The following is a 17,175-nucleotide window of genomic DNA, read 5'->3' as shown; positions in this document are numbered from 1 at the left end:
ATTATATTGTGAGAAATTGTAGCAATTTACTGAAATATCGAACTTAATTACCCACAGGCGTATGCAATATGGGAATTTTGCTAACGAAATTGCGATCATAATAAAATAAATTTCGCAACAAATCATCAAGCACTAATTAACTCTTGTACAACATTTGACCTATGATATTTTGCATAGTAAATACTAGGTATCATACAACGAAGGCTACCTGCTGTCAATCTGCGCACGCGCCGCCAGTTATTACGGGCTTCATTGCAAAATAGCGTCCACTTAACATCAAAGCAATGCGTCGTTGCGTGTCAAATGTAAATTGCCTCTATTATTTTGATTGATAGCTCCAGGAAAACTCCCATATTTCACGTGCCTGTGGGTATTTTAGTTTAATATTAAAATTATATAGATTACTTGCGACATACCTAACGACATATTTTAATAACAGTACGGGCTGTAAATTGTATAGATTAAATAACATTATTATGTTGAGTGCGTCGATGTGATCAGATAATTGAAAACTTATGTATTATGAACAAAGGTTTAAAGTAATCTGGTATACGATACGGAGTATTTATACGATATCTAAGTTTTTGAGTTATTCTAATATTTAAACGTATTTATATGTCGTAAAAAATATACTTTTTATCAAGTAAATTTTATTTAGTTATAACTAAGACATATATGTAAATATCAACCGTTTAATTCGTAACAAAAGGTTTCTTTAACCGGGTTAATAATATTTGCAGTGTGTGAGGCACAATCTCTGTTTAACCCTTCGGGTGCCTGGCGGGTCTGACAGACCCGTCACTTCAAAAAATTAACGATAACTTTTAAATTTTTGGAGCAAACCCGCTGCACTCCTGAGTAGCTTCGCGATACAAACTAACGGCTATTTTGACTACTCTCCCGCTGTCCACAACGTACACCCATCCGAACAACACGTATTTTGTGTGCGCTCGGGTCTCAGGGACCCGACCAGGCACGCGGTGTAACTTTTAATCTTTAAGCTATTATTTTTGTTTTGGCTCTTTAATTTATATTGGGTGGTAAATTATTTGAGGAAAAAATATGAATATAGTTATAATGGCTGGGCGATTAATAAATGATGAAATTCGCCAAGCTTTAGAGAGAAATTTTGAAGAAAATGAAGATGAGGATGTAATTTTTGATGAAAATGAATGGGAGTCAGAAACATGATTCTGATGATGACAAGGAAGAAGTAAAAGTCTATAACGAACCAAATAACAGTGATATCATATACACAACCAAATGAAAGTGATTTATATGTCCCAGCCATTATGTAATTTTGGTCACAGATCAATATATAAAGGTCTTGATTATTATTTCTGGATTCTCAACACTACTGGCATAGACGCAAAAGTAAACAATTCTGATACAATTACAACTAGAAGGAACTTTATAAAAAATGGACATGGTATTGACTGCTCTACATCAGACTAAACGACGTAATAGTTGAAAGAAAGAAAATCTTACAAATACTTTACGTAAGAGAATCAGCTCTCATTTACGGGAACCCTCAGAGCCACCACCCAAAAGACACGATGCTGGTAGAAGAATGTGTTGTTATGTATGTCATAGCCAAAAAGATCTCAAGTCTAAATACATCAGTGTCTCTTGCACAAGTCATATTTGCTTGAAACACGCAATTTTCGTTTGCGAAAATTGTCACATAAATACTGATTAGTTATAAGCAATACCTTTGTTTCTATCAGATCAAAATATAATAGTTTGTAAGTTGATTAATTAGTGCCTTAAATTAATGTGAAGTCTGATTGTTGATCACAATTAAAAAGTTTAATATTGTTGATTTAAACATAAGTGTTTATTTTTATTACGTAAAATTAGAGTATTTTTAATTTTTTTCATGTGACTTTGTAGAAGAACTTTAGTTTCATTTTATTTTTAATTCATATAACTAAACAGCTCTAAAATAAATATAAATACATTATTTGCCGTTCTGAATAATGAAATAAGTAAAAAACAAGCATTTTGTTACCGGGTCCCATAGACCCACCAGGCACGCCATTAAAGTTTTACCCACCAGGCACCCGAAGGGTTAATGTGGAATTATGTATCACTAACTACGGGATAACAATAATTAATTTACGTACAAAATAAATCTTTTAAAGTGATTATGTAATATAGTTTAAAACGTTATTAACACATTATTCAGTCTCCTCTGGAATATTCCCAAATAATAAAGAAAGCGAATGGACAAGGGTATTTATTATCTACTAGTACGTATTACAAATCCGACCTTAAAGGTAGAATAATGATAGTGTCTTTGTGTGAGTGTGTCATAATTACAAAGCAAGTCGTGGCACCTCAATATATTATGTTACTAATTTATAACTTTACACATCAGAAATAATGTAATACTATTGTATTGTAGTGTATAAATAACTACTACTATGTGTAATACAACTGTGTACCTATTTTAAACAAAATACCAATTACAATGAGTTAAAGAACTTCAAGATCTTTGTTGTTTCCGTGGTGAAATAACGAAGAGTTACCTAAAATTAATGAAGTAGATATTGTAAAGTTTCTATGCGAATTTCTTGATACTGGTGTGGCCACACCAGTATCACAACATTATCACACATTCAGCACATAAACAAGGCCTTGTTCAAGCCCGTCTGGGTAACGCCGGCTCATTACGTCATGTTTACCGCTAAATAGTATTACTTATTAGTGTTATGTTCTCCATTGGACCAATGTAATTACAGGCTCAATGGACATAACTTCTTAGTTTCCAAGGTTGGTGGTGCTTTGGCGATATAAGGATTGGACAATATTTCGTACAGCGACAATAGACCACTGCCCATTGTCGCTGGCCAATTAACATCAGGTGAACCATTTTCTAGTCCCAATATATAATAAATTGAACACAAGCAGACAACCTTGTTTCTATGCTACGAAGTATACATTTGCCTAGAATGTTAATACACAATATTACATGGACATTCTAGACACTTTAAATCGTTCAAAGATCATAGAGATATGAATAAAACATAATGTTACTAATTTGTATGTTTGAGCAACTGTTTCAAAAACACACCTCATGATCGGCCGAGTCCTTTGTCGGTGTGAATGTTGCATTTAGACATAATACTAGGTTGCATTTTATTGGTCATTGCAAATGTAGAGCAACATGAGTAATATGGTGCCACAGACAATACTTATTGTTGCGTAAACTAGACGTCCTTCTGTATTCAACATTTTATGATATAGATATTAAGTTGAGTTCAATTTATATAGAAACGTTGTATGGAATCTAATGTGTTTACAGTTTGTTTGTTTATGATTTTCTCACCAAATTTATTGTATGTATTTACTGTAAATATTAATTCAGCAAATCTAAGCTTATTGATCTAAGATATAAAAAAAACAATATTTTGTATAAAATGTCAAAAAAAAAATTAATTAAGTGTTATATAGTCAATAATTATTTTGTGATGGTTGGTCATATAAAGCCTTATGAATATTAATAAAAACGACGGAAAAAATTTCGTCAAAGACTTAGTCTTACTGTTAATAGATATATTTTAGAAGTTGAACCAATACTGTAATTTTTGTCTTTTAAAATTAAATTGCATAAGAAAAAATAAAATACTTAAATGATCGAGACAATTATATCTATCACACGATCTAAAGAGAACCCGTTTCTCAAGATTTCGTACATTGGTAATTAAGCAGTTACTTTGCGGAAACCGATACGATCTGATGAATGAATCGGACCACTGTTCCAATCATTTCCTTAACTTCACGTGGTAGGCGTATGAAATGTTCCTAGGGATTGATTGTACGTGTAGTCACCGTTAATAACTCTACATCTGTATAGGTATTATTTAAACTTAGTATTTATCAATTTCTAGGCAGGATATATAAAAGAATTATTGCTCTTTACTGACATTTGACCGAATTTCATGACAGGTCTTCCCAATAGAATGTACTTCCCGAAACGTTACTAGCTTTTCATTGAATTCAACACTGACGTGATTTATTGAATAAATAATATGTATTTTGATTTTTGGCTCAGTTTAAATGAATTATGCAAACTTTTAAGTCTTTAGTTTTGTTTTAAGTCTTTTCACTTATTTAGGCTTAGTAGTTGGGGTTTTAGCCTTTGCTAAATATAATGACTGCTAGTACATCTATTCAATATTTGTAACTATGTTATAAAGTACTCTTGCGCCCTCAAGTACCTGTAGTTATGTTTCAAAAACATAAAATACTTTAACAATAAGTGAATAAACATTTTAAACACACGCCATGTAATTATTCTAAATAAAATTAAGTATACGTACCATTAGCCTTGCAATAATCAGTCGTTAAAACAGTACTTGATGAGGCATCCAGTTATAGTTTTGATTGTATAAAGTATATATTTATGCCACTGTTCGGTACTTTTAGGGTTAAGTTGCAAACTGTAATATTTGTTTAAGGTTCGAAGTAACTCTACCAACAATTAAATTAAAAATTCCTATAAAGTTTATCATAATCTCTTCAATGACAAACTTAAATGGTTCACGGGATAAATTCGCGAATGTTTTAATTAAAACTGGTACAAGTCATTCATCTTCTTCGTAGTAGGTACGTCAAACCACGATGATTCAATCTTAACGATCGGATGATCTGCTAAATTATAATCAATTGCTTAGTTTTATCCTTCTGAACATGTGTTCATTCGTCTTTAGCTGTGACTAAATATTGAAGATATTTTTTTCCTCTTTTATTTCTACGAAATATTTTAATTTAAAAATAGATATCTTCGAATACGTCATAATGAATAAAAAGCAATGCAAATTCGACGAAAAAGTTTCGGAATAATTGTGCGTTTTTGCAAACATTACGTTATTATTTCAGAGTCGACTGCGTAAGGTTGTTGTCCTGTTCCGTTCGTATGAGCGCGCTGATAATACAAATTATATACAATTTTATTGCAACGAGTTATACATTATTAATATCCGTGATCTCAGCGCAGTAAAAAGCAATGACATCATCGTATAAATTAAAATACACAATCAAAAAATACAATTTAATTTCGCAATCATAAGGAAGTGAATCGCTCACCTAAAACTTATTAATGTAATAGCTATAAAATTGGTTGCAATGTTTGTTAGCCATCTAAATAAATAAACCTCAAATACAAGTCGTACTCACTCGTCGTATTAGAAAGACATACGGCGCGAATACACGCAAACGACTGTGTTAACATACAGCACTGCCGACGATAAAATTGTACCGCGAAATGTTGCTGATCCTGCAGATTTACAGCTTGCTACGATCGTTAAATTAAAGCCAAGTTTATTCACACTGTTTACGATATGAATTTGCACTGAATTGTAATATTTAACATTAATTTGTAGAATTAGCTTAATACGTACTTCTTTCGTATTATTTTTGGCAACCGGCCAGAGGTAATAAGTAATCAGTGTTATAAGTAAGATGTAGGTTAACGTATTATTTGTCTCAACTATATATAGAAACAATAATACAATCATGCTACTCACTCTCTTTAATGATATATGAAATGTTAAATTACGCGACATGAAACCCAAGTACCGAGAACTACCCGAAAAGTCTCCAAAGCTCAATAGTTTAACAGCGACCGGAGGCCATAAAACGAATGTAAAGTCCTCGCCATACCGGCCGCAATGCGGAATCACATAAATAACGCGTTTAGCGTCGCATTTAGCAACCGCTCGCGAAATGTTCCCGGCACAAACAGTTAAGCCATTTAACTGCCCACTAATAATGTAACATGGATATTAACAACCTGTTGAGACACCGCCGCTATTTACTACTATCTCCTCGGTGTGTCTTCGCCTTAATTATTGTATTTGATTTTCTCGTATCTGCTTACTAAATGCTCTATAGCGTAGGTACCATTAAACAAACATCTTTTAAGATAAACACTAAAACTGAATTATTGTGTTAATACGATGCAAGTGCACGATAACCTTTGTTATAATACCTAGGGATTATCTTCTCAGTGCATATAATAAACAGATACATTCTTTGTAAATTAGGTATATATTATATCGTTTTATAATTATTTTTTCATTAACTAGCAACTTCCCTTTTAAAAAAATAGTTTTTTACGGGATAAACCAAAATTTCGCAAACTTCTTTATATAAATATCCGTGCATTAATAAATAAGGTTCCCTTAAGTCTGAGTTTTGTAGTTTAGGCTGTGCATTGAGTATAATCAGTCAATCAGAAAATTACGTTTCATATACATATATATTATTGCAAACCTGCGCGCGCATCAATTAAATGAAACAAATTGCAATTCGATATTTAAAGAATGTTGTGAATGAAGTTTAGCGTGAGAAGGTCGACTATTGTTACCAAAGAGCAACTATAACCAGTAAAATAAGATTACAAAAAAAATTCAATGAGATTGCATATCAACATTCGTATTATCTTTATTTTGTCTTTCTTCAAATTCCGGACACATTGTCGAAATTTGCTTGTCTATCCGATTGAAATCCGAAATTGACTCGGTAAACGTTCTGAACAGATTAATCGATTATTATAGGGTATTTATGATAATAAACAGGTTTATCGATTTGACTTGCACGATAACTCTCCGATGCACGATAAGAGCTCAAAAGGCAATCCTTCTGTTAGATATCTGCTAAATACGAGGAACAAAACAAAAAATGACCCAACCAAGTACACACAAAATAACATTGATTGTAAATGCAAATTATCTCCCAAATTTGTTTTATCATAACACACTGCAAAAAAATTTGCCTGAACTTTATAGAAATATAACAATAAGTAAAATATTAAATTTTATATACATATATAAGGATTAATGTATATTTCATACTGACAGTAACTAATAATAGAACCCGGTAACTTAGATAAGAATAATGGAAAAAAGTTAACGAAGCGACTACGATATCTTTAAATGACTAAACGTTTAATTATAACATACATTATTCTAAACGCCTGCATCCACTGAATCATCGGCGGATGTTTGATACCGTTGTTGGAAAATTGAGATAAACAATATTGGCGGAAATTATCCGTAATGTTATCGGTAAGGCACAAATGTTTTTGCAACTGTTATTCCAGAACGCATGCTACTTAGAAGTTAATCGACTTATAACCGCTGAACTTTTATAGACCTTCTTCAATATGATTATAATAAATTACAATATTTTTAAGACATTCTTATCTGTCACATTATCTGATCTACGAACAATAAGTCATTTAAAATTGTCTAAAATTAATAGCTATGCTAAAATAAACAATGCCATCCCTAATAAAGCAGTAATAAATCTCTTTTCAAAAGCATTATGAACTCTGTTAAATATTTGGTACAATAATTTGAGCAACTTCATCCCCGGTTATTGACCCATGTCAGTAGTCTGCACGTCATCATTTATCCATTCAGCACCCGTAAACGACTAGAAAGTTCGACGCACGACCTTTCCCTCGAGCGACCTTGTGCGGTCACGAGGGGTGGTTTCGTATTTATTATCTTACGTAGACCGTACGTACTAGCACTAGAGCTAAGGTTACACTTGGCTCTGTATGAATGACTTAGTGACGTGCAAAATATTAGTTACGTGACTACGATGAACTTGGCTTGTTTTAATTTTTTGTGATTATTATTTAGCGCCGTATATTTTATCAGTTTGCCATATTTTTGAAGAGAACTGATTATACATTCGAATGAGGCAATTTAAGATGTAATATTTACATAACCAATAGTATGAACTCAGTATTCTACTATAAACAACAATAATAATTAATCAACGATGATATAGCAATGTTAAATGCTGCAAAGTTTGATCTAGTTAAAGCGATACAGGAATCATGTTATTTCCTAGCACCTGTGAGGGTGTTGGTGGGCGGAAAATCAGAAACACTAAATAACGTTTCACTACTAAAGCTGCCACTAAATGTCAGAATCGTGCAAAACGACTTGTTAGTTCAATTGTACGAACGATGGTGAACGAAGTGGAACAGTTAGACAACTTTGCCAAACACGCTGCTGACCCTGACCACATCGAGCTCGAATCCGTGGATCGGTTAAAATGTTGTAATGATCGTGAATTACATAAGTATTTAATATTATTGCTATCACTGTCACGTTGACCGTAATTTTATCTATCCGATCAATATCGTTACACAAATGCTAAGCCTATTTGTAATCCGTAATAGGTACAACGACTTGCTTTAATACCATAAATGGTAAAACATTGTCGCAGTCTTAATAAACTTTGTAATGTACACGGTTTAAGAGCTCTACTTCATTGTAATTTAATCTAAAACTATTATATTATATAAAGCTTAATAGTTCATTTGGTTGAACGCATTAATCTCAAAATCTAAGTCCGATTTAAAAAAAAATAAAACCTCTTCTCATTAAATAATTTACATATTGAGGGGTTTAGAATATTTGATGTCACGATAAGTCGTTAGTAAAAAACAAAGATATTTAATTTGAATTTAGTTGAATAGGATAGTCTCGTTTTAAATTGTTTTATTTTAACAGTAGTCACATTTAATGTGTTTAAAGCGTGACAAACAACCTTGACAATCCCATTACCTATGTCCACACACCGTTAAAGTTCATAACCCGTGTCGACATCTTGTTTTGTATATTTTAATTATTCATTTGAAATATAGATTTTTACATCGGATTTGTTATTAAAGTCATGTCATACTTGAAAACAAATGATACGTGTTATTTTTATACCTAGTAAATTATTTACAGATAGTTCATCAACCTTTGATGTACCCCCTCGTAAACTCCCCTAATACAGAGTTCTACGACCGTCCTTCACTCATCGGGGTGTCTGTTTACTAATCACATTAGTGTACCGTTACTGACAACACACATACGATCCTGATTCACTCTTGTACCATGTCTAGAGGTGATATTAATTAAAACGTTTCTGACCAAGTAGTAGGATAAGTAATTACCAATACTGCAACTCAATTAAACTCAATACAAAACTCAATACTTTGAAAGATAATTAATAATGATTCATAAAAATTAAACTCAGCACACATGTCAGTAATGTAAACGTTTTTTTGCGTCAGAAGTATTTTACTCGAATTTAATGCAAAAACATTAGTCGAACTGCTTCCCAAAAAAATCAGTAATCTTCAGCAGATTATATAAACATAATTGTAATCACTACATAGCGCTGTGCTTCTTTTTAAATGTATTTATATATGAAATGCACGGTCGTTCCGCCGCTGTTCGTCATCACCACAATTTGGTACGCCGTGGGTGGTACTCCACACTGCATATTTTCAATTACTCATATGATCGTGTCCGTGCCTTTTATTCCTGGGCACTGAAAACAAATTCTTTTGTTAACACTATTAACAATTCGAATGAAAGATCAGGTACATTTGAAAGGGAAACATTTTGTATAATTGCAATGTATTTTAATAATTTTCCATTAAATTTATTCCGTTTATAATAAGTGATGATTGAAAAGTCGTTCAATGCGGTATTAATAACAACCAATTCCGATTAATGTTTAATAAATAAAGCAATTTTAATGTAATCTGCCACTGAATATATTTGGTCTTTCAATAATACCGTTTCAATAATAATTAAGAACCTTTGTTAAAATTTTAGAATTTCATTCTTCACGCGTTATTTATGAAACGGAACGGTTATTCTTATCATATATTTCTTTATTGCTATATCTTATAGTCTTCAAAAACGGTATAATATAGGAAAATAAAACTCAATAAACATTTTATGACCAAATGCCAGACTTCAGAGGTAATAACATCATATATTTCTTTATTGCTTTTAAAAATTTTAATAATCTTTATCTTTATGATTAATAAAATTACTTTTTAATAATAACAAAGATGTCATCTTTGTCTGTAGACTGTGAAGTATGACCATTAAAACTAATGTATGTAATTAAAATTCAACTGTAGATATTAGAACAACATTAATTAAATTTATATTAGGTACGCTTAAGTCCTGACGATATATGTATTAAGATTATATTTTTTTTTAATCAAATGAGAAGCGTATTTCAAATTGTCAAAAAGTATATTTAGTCCATTTTTAAGGTTTATAATCATACATATATAACCCTAAATTTAATAAAAAATATTATGAATTGTTTATAAAGTCTCATATGCATTGTAATTCAATGCATATAATATTAAGAACAAATAACGATAAATTAACAATTTCGTGAGTTCACTCGCAATAACCGTGCCGTTATTGAAATATTAAATATCGTCACATATATTTAATTAAGAATTAAATTAATTAAAATACGGATTGGAAATGTGTAATCATTACATTATAAATCTTCTAGTCAGCGCGATTCGACAATTTCCGAGTGGAAACTAACATTTTAGTGTCGCCGTCGCAATCAGCATTCTAATTTCACGCTACGGAATAATTTATTTGATGCAGATTATGCCAAGGATGTCGGCTAGCTTGTGTGGAATACGATTCGACTGTTTTTATCTCTACTCTACGTAAACGAAACTGAGTCATCGTTATATTTTAACACTAGCCCGATGTTATTTTTCTACTTCTTGTCTCTTTCTCAGTAATTGTTTTTAATTTCACTATCAGAGCAATGAAAGTTTCTTTGCATTATTGTATGTGTCGTCTCGTCTTGTTTACGATTATTCATGTCGTTGTTATTTTTGTTTCGAGGTTATCTCATTGTGTATTTTTTGCGACCGAATTCTTTGTAGTCGAACAATATGATAATGTTCATTTAAAGTAACTTAGGCGAGATTGTAGTGTTTGATTTTTAATCTGTTGCCAATTTCATAGTCCACTGTTATGCAATACACATTTTGGAATAATGTTAGAAGTCTAACTCCTTCTGTGTTCTTCGTGATAAAGATCTTGATATTGATATGATATCACGCCTATTCCCTCTTGGCAATCTCGTCGTCATCAATAAGACTCCAATATAGTATAACATGATCCACCTGCCCTTATCCCAATTTTACTTGGAGTCGGCGCAGCCTGTATTCTTCTACCATCATTCTATGTCGGAATTAATCTTACAAGTAACATTATTTCTAGCCATATCGTCTTTTACACAATCCATCTATCGTTTCTTTGGTCGTCCTCTACCTTTATGCTTAAAACTTCGATATAGTATTGGTAGAAATTCGCTTTCCATTAAAAATAATTTCATTGTAACAGAACTATTTTTAATTACCCCAATTTCATTCTGATATCTTAAAGATAAAGAGATAACAATTGGAGACAACTAAGTTTACTATTGTTATTAGAATTTATTAAATGCTTAGGAGAAAAAAGCGTGTACTTAACAATGTTTTTGTTATTTAATTATTTTCAATTTTGATAAATTGTTTTATTGTGTCTATTATTTAATACATAATAGTAATCGAAAGCAAAGCATTGGTTCCAATCGAATGGCCCATGACATTCCTTAATTTTTTTTTATTTTAAAGTAGTCGACATATATTCGCTGTAAAACATTGACTTACTTGAAGTTAGTCACGGCGGTGTTTAAATCTATTTTGTTTGTTTAAACACCTCTTACTAATTGTTTATACGTCAATTGTGTATTTAATTAATGTTTCTGTTTACTCTTAAATTAAAGTGATGTTTAAATATAAAATATATATATTCACTGACATAAACATAAACAAAACTCTCTGTTTACTATAAAATTGATTTATGTTAACTATATCATATATTCAACATTTACCGGAAAAAACAGAATATAAGTTCGTAGATTAAATTTAGTTTATGCATGCATGATTTTGAAAAGGCTATTATAATAAGATCTCTTGAAACACAAAGAGCTACCTCAAGGCTTGTTGAGTACTAAAAGATTTCGCGGGGGTAGGAAGGTCAGATTTGATTGGTTTGTTGTACCGACCAAGAACCGCGGTCAAGGTGAGTTCGGCGCCAGCCGGGAGTCGAGCGAAAATAAACAATTTAGGAAAAGTTAAATTATTTTGCAAATCTGCTAAATGTCTGACGATGTCAGTAAGTTGTTATCGACGATGTACTCTAAATATGATTGTTCTCTTCTTTAGCTGCATCTGACTGATGCTAGAAATATATTAAAAAAATATACTTATAAAAATGAAAGATGACTTGGAATTTCAGAATCATATAATATATAATATAATTGTCTATGATCAATGGCTTCGAAACGAACAGCGACGCCCACTGACATATTTATGCCTTGTTTACAGTTCCAGGCACCTGCCGTAACTTCTAAATCTTTAAAACATACCGCATGTTTTCTCTCAAGTTCGAAATTATCAGGATTACATTTTCAATGATAAAATCTATTTTCCAGCGGTTATTTCCGCACTAGTCTATTCAAATCTGGATCTGTGCCACGCATACCAATGTATCACTGTTATTGAAATCAGTAAGTATCATTAACTGACTAATATTCCATTATATGTATATTTTATTTAATTTTTTTAATCTTATATATTTTACAGTAGTAGTATCTATGATCGTAAACGCAAAAAAAACCAAACGTACTTATACGATATGATGTATTGAAATATTTATCATCTTTGTAATATTAAAGACCTTCTGTGTTGATGTAAAATCGTCCAGACAAAAACCTTTTAAACTTTATTTACGAACTACATTCAAATGGAAACATGGAAGCATTGTAAAATAATTCATTTATTCTTTACGGAAATCCTCAATTTCAAATGAAGACGACGATTTCTATCAATTTTCATATGACATATTTTTACTTTGCGAATCCTCAAAATGTTTTTTATTGTTAATAACAGATGCCTTTTATTATTTCCAATACGGATATACATAATTTGTATTACAAATTTCGTTCATAACTTTTGTTATACATACAAGTAAGTGAAAACCAAAACAAAGCTATGACTTTTATTTATCAATGACATTTCCTTAATAAAATTAATTTAACATTGTATTCAAGTTAAAAACTGTTTACACATTTTATAAAAGGGTACTAAATAAATTCATACTTTCGGTTCCTTTTACTACTTGTATATAAATAAGTTTTTATATGTGACAAAGAAATGTTATAGGCGATGCGGATAAAAACAATAAAATAACCACTTTAAATTGTTAGTGCGACCTATAAATGAATCCGTGTACTGACAATCTAAACCAGGCATTTGTGCTTCTGGACCAATGAGACGATTATGTAGGCTTCACGACCAATATTACCTGTTTCTGAGGAATCAATTGAATTCTCTTTTTACTGTAGAGGCTACTTTGTTACATACCTTACAAATATTTTCATTAATAGTATCTTTAATTATATACTCTCTCATTTGTTTCATTCGACAGCGCTTCTCTTTAGTAAGGTTACAGATATGCTATATATGGCATTACTGGAAATTTTCAGTGGAATGGTTGGTGGTAACGTAAAACATAATTTAGGTAATTAGGTCAGTATTTGACTACATATTAGGCGTTTTTTTTATCTCGTGAAGCATAAACATTAAACGCTGTACCCAATTGTTTGATTTTTATCACACGGTGTCTTGACTAAAGTTTTCCACTTTTTTTCATAAACAACCGTATTATATATTGACAATAGCTATGATAAGTTAATCTATTAATTTTAATCTACCCATACCTAGCATTATTATACATATAGCAGATAATTTTGGTGTTTTATTTAAAAGCGCAAATAAAAAGATCAAATCTGATTTGAAAGATTCCACTGGATACCCCATTTAGCAAAAATGGATTTACACTCCATATGTATGTATTGACATTGATATAAATATATAGTGTACACGACTACCCACGGGAACGGAGCAGGTAGTAATATTACAAATGAAAATACTATAGTATATTATATACCGCCGTACATTGGAATCTAGTTATTCAATGTCATTATAGAAGCCCAAAATATATTTTCGTATTCATTCTTCTTTACAGTAAATTCGTCTTCAGATCAAACAAATATTCGAACGATCTATTGAATGTAAACAGCAATAAAATTTATTGCCAACAAACTATCCAATTAGACACAATCAATTGCTCAGTCTTCAAACGACTTGGCTAATTTCACTAAAAAACTGGTGTCGTCATCGAATTTGAATATACGCCAGAATTGTCAAGATTCCAGTCAAATCTGGTAATTAGGTAATCGTGATTAGCAAAATTTGTGCTATGTCTCTTAATAACCGGGTGTATAATTCTGTATAGACTTAGCCAATAGATTTAATTGTGATATTTGTTTAAAAACTTTTTCTAACCAACAAAACCGAAACTAAAACTGTGTTCTCGTACCGAATGATGACTGTGGTGTTTTAAATAAAACTAGTAACACCAAGTGTGAGTATTACTTGAAAAACATTTCCAGGTCTCGAGTCAATATCGCTTGAAACTTTATGGTGTTTTAGCGTGTCGACACGAAAAGCTGTCGTTTGATTCTATGACTCATTTCAATTTCAACCTTTAGATGCAGTACGTGTCGTATTGCAGTATACAGTAATAGCTTCATCAGGCCATCAATCATCATGAGTCTGAATAATACTTTATTGACCAATTAGTGGGTAATTCCGTTTTTCTCGTAGCTTCTGGTCTTTATTTACATTTGTTACCTATTAACAGTTTATTTCAAAGAACGTCTGCCGTTCCAGTTTGATATACCAAGAAGTAGAGCGGGTTTTTATTTGTAAACAATAGTCACAATTTGTAATTATCAACTTTGGTTATTAATAACGCAAGTGGTTAGAGCTTGGAGCTTGTTACTGTTGTTTGTTGTGGTTATCTCGAATTCGCCTAATTCAGAAAAGTTACTTTAGTAGTGAAAACGAATAATGCTATGTGAAATATTATAATTTTTTTAGAATATTTATCCCACGATGCAGTTTTGGAGAGAGTTGGATACGCAAACAGCAAAATCGGCGTCCAACAAGTGTAACTTATAACTTTGAAAACTGAATAAAACACTAATTAATAAACCCATTCAAAAATAGAGTCACTTGTTCGAATTGGAACCTGCGATTATATTTTAAGAATGCGTTTATATTTGTCCAGGTCATTGAGAATTCAATTAAATTTATTCTCTTGGCAAAAAATTAAATAATGTTTTTATTTATACTTGTAATTAATTTCTATGCTTCTCGTTAGTGTTGACGATTGTAATGACAGATTGCATACCATTGTCTACAGGTGGCGTAATAAGTTTTTTTAATTATAGATTTAATCGTTTCACTTTCGTAACCTTCGCCAATGACCTTGTGCCCTCCGGATATATGTATAAATTTAGACTGAGTGCGGTGATGCAACGTGTTATTGCTTTTTGAAGATGCTCAACTGATACTTTGCTAATAATATCGATTTCCATACATGCGCATACATCTTTGTACCTCTAGTAATAAATTGTAATATTATGTTAAAATCTATTAATTAAATATCAGTTTTAACACTTCGATATTTTTATGTTTGATGCCTACGTCCCATCGAGTTCAATAAATCGTCATTTATTATCTGTCTAAGACTGGATTAAGATTTCATTGTTAGATGTTTTAGAGAAAAATTTTAAAACTCACAATTCAAATAGGACGATTGGATGTAATCTTAATTATTATATTCTTTTAAGAATGTTAGTCGACAATACATGCATGGAGAGGTGTAAAATATAAAGATGCATATGGAACGTCATAGCTTATTCATACATTGTTCTCAAACACGCTAACGGCAGAAACCTACACATATTGTAATATGTTCATATACTCTGGGTAATTAAAGTTAAATTTATTAGCATGTACATTGTCGAGGCCGCACGACATCAGCCGCCGTTACACATGTGTCAAACAGAAGGTCATATTGCATTTCCTATTATGCACCTGTTTTATATATTTTCACTATACAAAGTCTTATTAAATGTAACATCTCTATTTATATTTATAAGCGATCAGCTGTAATCAATTTAAGAACTAAAAGAATAAGAAATTCATATATGTTGCGTCAATAGTCCCAATTTAAACCACGTGAAACTATGAGGCGCAGTAACTTATATAGTATTATAAGAAATGTAAGGAGAGTTGCATCTTCTTGTAAAGTTTCTTACATTGGTCTAGAAAGATTTTCAGATACGAATTAAAAATACTCCTTCTTATTCATTAGAAGAGATAATTGTTCATTGATTTTAATAAATTCCTTTAAATCTATCTTCTTAGTCATGCGTCAACGTCTTTCAAAAGTAAACTTAAGTATTTTTAAATTAACAACTTTGTCTGCTCACAGCGTTTTGGAGTGTTATTTTTTACACGCTCGGGTCACTGCAGGTCATTCTTCGAACATTCAAACATGTCAAAAATCTCACTACGCTACATATGTATACGATTATGATGCAAAAATATATAATCTTTTGTTTTTCTTAAAATTTAAATTAGTACTTTCAATGACAACACAAGCTCTTTTTAAATTTATTTGGTTTTATTACTTGAGTAATAAAATTAAATAAATTTAAAACTAAAGGCTATTTAAATATATTAATTAAGGCTTCCACATTTTCGTAAAGTATTTTTGTTTTTGCGATTCAATCTTATTTCAAATATAAATCTGTAAAACTTATAGTAAAACAATATTATTTTTAAACATAAAATAACGAAACATTTTTTCAATTTATGAATATAAAATTATTTCAAATGAGGACTAAATTTTTTATTAAGTATCTCTTAATAACGGTTTTTCTCTATTTAAGAGATTATATAAACACGAGATTAACCATTTTAAAATCTATACTAAAACATTATTTTATCTTGTTAAAGCGATGAAAATTCAATGTTAATGTCCTTTGTTGCGATGTAAACTTCCGCCCAAACGTGTGACCTCATGCCATATGACGTCACCTTCGCATTTGACTGCAGATAATATTTAGTAGCACGGAAATTAGCATTTTCAATTCCGAGGTATTTCAGAAATTATAATTACCAAACTTGTCGGAAACACATTTTCTGATTATACCTTAACTTTAGTTCTGCTACGAAACGAAACTTTTACTCGACATTATCCTCAGTATGGATTTACGATTGTTAAGTGAAATTAAACCTACAATTCTCAAGTTCCTTATTTATTTATGGTATATACAAATGAATAGAAAAGAAGTCTTTCCTATATTCTATTTAGTATAAACTGAACGTAAACATATAAAGCTAAAACGAGGAGAATA

At 31.1% G+C, this 17,175-nt stretch overlaps 1 protein-coding gene across 4 annotated transcripts in view; it reads left to right on the top strand.

Annotated features, from left to right (window-relative positions):
- The window catches only part of LOC124534584 (protein bunched, class 2/F/G isoform-like), a 133,210-nt gene that overhangs the window by 41,288 nt on the left and 74,747 nt on the right, over positions 1 to 17,175 (top strand). The gene's annotated exons all lie outside the window — the stretch shown is intronic.

The sequence above is a fragment of the Vanessa cardui genome, chromosome 1 (genome assembly GCF_905220365.1).
Source record: "Vanessa cardui chromosome 1, ilVanCard2.1, whole genome shotgun sequence".
NCBI classification, from domain to species: domain Eukaryota; kingdom Metazoa; phylum Arthropoda; class Insecta; order Lepidoptera; family Nymphalidae; genus Vanessa; species Vanessa cardui.
This window is presented reverse-complemented; position numbering and strand designations above follow the sequence as displayed.